The sequence below is a fragment of the Trichoplusia ni genome, unplaced genomic scaffold (genome assembly GCF_003590095.1).
Source record: "Trichoplusia ni isolate ovarian cell line Hi5 unplaced genomic scaffold, tn1 tig00004136, whole genome shotgun sequence".
Lineage (NCBI taxonomy): Eukaryota > Metazoa > Arthropoda > Insecta > Lepidoptera > Noctuidae > Trichoplusia > Trichoplusia ni.
The window spans coordinates 4884-9766 of record NW_020800521.1 but is presented as its reverse complement, the minus strand read 5'-3'; positions in this window follow the sequence as shown (position 1 = coordinate 9766).

Here is a 4883-nt window from a genome sequence, read left to right as displayed (position 1 = left end):
ACCAACTCAAAAGTTGTAGGTTCAAGTCTCATCATGCACAAATCTTTTCTAATTCATAAAATAGAATAGAATATTTTTCATTGTACAATAGAACGACATTAGTGAAATTAGTATAAATTACAAGATTTAAAAAATCTAAAAATCCATGTTTTTGAATGTCATTCTAATTTTATCAAAATTGTTCCACCCATTTTTATAGTTTTAATTGCATTTTCATCGGGTTTGAAGCTACCCTGAATTTCAGCCTGCTAGCTTATCGGGAAGTGCCTCAAAATTTAGTTAATAAAAATCCGACCGTATAAAACGTGGGAAAATACAGTTTAAGGGAACAATGGAATTTTCATCGCTACTAGAAATAACTTTCAGACAATCTCTGGATGGACAGAAAGAAAGAAAATATATGCTTATTACAATCTAATAATCACTTGCTTGAAACGGTGAAGGAAAACATCGTAAGGCGCGACACACCTTTTTTTTTTGGTAAGTCGGGGGAATCCTCATGGGAGGAAATGGGTAGTGTCAGTCTCTTACAGACTAAACCTGAACCGCCGTGCTACGTCATCCGCGTTTTTGTGTCGGTGTACCGCAATGGGTTGCAATCCTTCATAGAGAGGCGCGACACACCTGGGCCCCGATTCTGTTATTTTGCAATGGCCGATGAATGAATGGCAATTGGATGAAATTTGAAATTATTCCTATTCTCTTAAGCATTTTGCCAATACAATAATTGGAAGTTAATTATATTGACCTTGGACGTACCGTCCCGTACAAAATTTCCAACTATTTTGCAGGAAAAAATACAAAAAAATACATTTTAAGAAAATTTTCATTCATTCATCGGCCATTGTAAATAGCAGAATTGGGGCCCTGAGAATGTTTCAAGTGTGTGTTGCGTCACGTCAGAGGACTACGGGCGGGATACACTCTGACACCAGGTTATACATCAACCATACGATTAGATTATTAAATTGTTTTGGTCTTGGAGTTTAACCAAGAGTGAGCTCATTCAGGCTTTAAAGAAAATGATAACATATACTTGTCAATATAATCTATGATTAAGGTCCTATCTAGAACACAAGCTATCCATCAATGAAAATTTATCTCTAAAGGTTTAATATATCTTTCATAAACTTTATGAAATGATGTCTTACTTCTTCTAACCTCTTTTTTGTAGTTTCCTAGTTAATATTTAGCCTATATCATTCATAAATATGACTTTCTATGGGTAAAATAATTTTCAAAATCTGTTCAGTGGGCCTAGAGAATTAAGCTGTATTTTGCTCGCCTAAAAATGATTTTTAAAAAGTGATCTTTATGATAATCCATAAATCAACATTTCTTTCTGAATACAGACACGTTTTATAAAGAGAACCATGCAAACACATACCAATCCACTGCTTTTCAAGTACACAAATCCAGTTCCTTTGTATCCCACTACTGGGCAAAGATTTGAGGAGCTCGTGGCTAAGCTATAACTGTACAAGTTGATCAATCACAGGTTAAGCTACACTTGACGCGATCGGTCCATAGATGGTTGATCATCTTTGTCATAACGACTTCACAGCTGTTATTCATATATACGTGTTGCCTATATAACTGGGTTGAGGAGGTCAGATAGACAGTCACTCCTTGTAAACTAGTACTTAGCTGAATCCGGTTAGACTGGAAGCCGACCCCAACATAGTTGGGAAAAGGCTAGGATGATGATACTAGACAACGATCTGGAGCCAAATGGATAGACTATTTAACTGCAATCCGTCTTAAGACTACATAAATTACTTCTCTCCTAACGTCAATACTGTTAACACTCAAATTGAACCAACAAGTCAAAGTCATGTCGCTTGTCGAAAAGGACCTATCTACTACGTCTGATTAATTTCGATGCGGTCCCCAAGACACTCGATCATTTCTGGATACCTATCTCAAGTGCTTTGTGGTTTTCGTTGTTTATCATTGTTGATCCTGGTTTGCAGGAGTTGCAAAGGCTTGTGCGACGGGCTTTTCCAAAAAAGTACAGGATTGCCATTCTGATAGATTTTTAAGCTATACAATTCGTTTTTCTTTCATTGTTGTTTTGGATGAATTTAGGGAAAGAAGACGACTTAAATCAAAATTAAAACGTTACATTACTGACTCTTGTACGCACGGTCGCAAAGTGTCATTCTTATGCAGAAGAACCGGCGAGAAACTCGATAAGAACGATTTATGGATCTATATAATAACTATCGTGAGACTGATTCATTATTAAATGATGTAACGGTTTACTCACGCGGAGAGTTTACTCAATCATGAGCAGACGCGGTTGCTCATGATTAAGGACTCCGGTTGGTTCCGAAACTAGTCGGGCTACCCCGATAAATACGCGTGAGTAAACTGTTACATCATTTAATAATGATTTATGGATTGTGCGAAAGACGGTGTGGCTGCAAAGAGTGTTTCTTGTGAGATGACGTCAGATAGAAAGGTATGGAAGAAGAAGACATGTTGCGTCAAATAATTGGGATGAGGGCAGGACAATGATGATGTTGCCATCTTTCCTTAACTGCCTGATTTTGGGGTATCGTGTCAAAACAAGCGGGTTTGGGGAATAACTTTGTATAATCATCGTTATCAAAAACGATAGGTATACTGATAATGATAAAAGGATAATACGGTGTTATCGTGACGTGGAGCCATATCGTACCATTTCTATGTTCATAATATACACTAGAACTAATACCGAGATCGTCTGCTTTCTTGCCGACTTTAGAATAGGAGAAAATTGGGTTGCAAGACCAACTGTCCAATTTGCGACCCTACCGCCGCGTCAGCTCATGATTCGGACTCCGGTTGGGTCCGAAACTAGTCGTACGATCACGATATATACGTTAAAAGAAACTTTTTTTAAATTAATAATCGAAAAAAATGAATCCGTCAATACGATTTCGTTTGAAATTCATAAGAAGATCGTTTTCCATTTTAAGACATCGTGCTTCTGGACAGGCCATACACATACAGTAGAATTATATCCTACTTATAATATATGTAAATGCGAAAGTTTGTAGGTATGGCCGTTTGTCCCTCTTTAACGCAAAAACCGCTGAACTGATTCAAAATCAAAATCAAAAGTTTTTATTTCAAGTAGGCCGTTTTCCAGGCACTTTCAAAACGTTAAGGTGATGGCTCTAGTTGCGCGGTTCCAAAGTGTCACTCTTATGGAGAAGAACCGGCAAGAAACCCCATAAATTACTCTTTTTAAAAGTAAATGTATACCATATAATTTTTACAAATATTATGTTTATGCAATAACAGCGTAAAATAGTAAAATGTTAAAAAAAGAAATAATAAATCCGATAATGGAAAAAATGTAATTTTTACTGGGGTTTACACTGTTGATGCATTTACAAGGCATATTTGACCAATGAATCGAATGTAGAATGTGATTTAGACGAAACTTGATCCACAGATAGCCTATAACCAAGATTATCATTTGACGACCTCCGTGGTCGAGTGGCGTACGCACCGGTTTCAAGGTGTCGCTAGCTCTGAGGTCCCGGGTTCGATCCCCGGTCGGGTCAATGTAAAAATTCACATTTGTACATTGTCTCGGGTCTGGGTGTTTGTGGTACCTTCGTTGTATCTGAATTCCATAACACAAGTGCTTAAGCAACTTACTTTGGGTTCAGAACAATGTATGTGATGTTGTCCGCATTTATTTATTTATTTATCACATAGGATAGTTTTTATCCCGATTTATGTGTCAAGTTTTAGTTGGCATATAAAAAACAAATATGCTCATCACTCTAATGTTTGTCTTAAATAGCAATTAAACATAGGACCTTGAGAAAAACAGACAGACAGACAAACGATCCATTGACACAATTATATCCCATTTTGCCAACTAACCATAATAGAGCTGTTTTGCAACATTTATCATTTGCCGCGTTGGCTTAGATAAAACTAGATTAGATATTAAAGTCATGAGTAATTCCATTTTATCATTATAAATAATTATTGTAATGTATTTTTTATCGCACTTTTTGATTACGAAGATAATCCTATATCCATTCAGTGTGTTTTGTTGTGATATCGGATACGGGATCAACATTAAAAATTGTTGTTAGGAGTGGAGAGGAAAGGAGTCACTCCTTTCATTTAAAAAGTATTGCACAAGTTGCACACAACGCCATCTAGTGTCAAACTAAGCAAAGCTTGTATTATGAGTACTAGACAACTGATAAACATTATTTTATATTTGTAAATACAAACTTAATATAGATAAATTACACTCAGACAGAACAAATGATCGTGCTCATCACATAAAAAATTGTTGTGATTGGGAATCGAATCCACGACCTTCGGTATAGCAGTCAATGCCTCTTACCACTAGATCAACAGGCCAGTCTATTTAGAAAGTGGAAAGGAGTGAGAGAATTTAGTTTTCATGCTTGTGACTTGAATATTTCCGCGACACAAGGATTAAATTACTATATGCGAAAGTCGTTAAAAAAATCCCATAATTTTTTTCAAACTATATAGATATTGAAAATGTTTTGATCGTTCCTTTTAAATTAAATGAACCTCATCGAAATTGTAACATATTTATATAAAAAGCATATTATGATATTGATTATTTTCATGATTTTTTTTTTGAGATAACGCATTAATCTTTATCACCGTGACTGATGCAAAACGTATTAAATATTTAAAAGTTTTTTTTTTATATACCTAAAAATATACTAGATTTAAAATAAAATATAAGTACACTAATATTCATAATTTTAAAAGCTTAAGTATTTGAGTATATTTGCAAAATCTTCTAGCTTAAATGGCTAAAACAATTTTAGTAGAATTGTGTTTAAAAGTAGCTCAATTACTGGATTTATTTACAGACTTTGCATTGG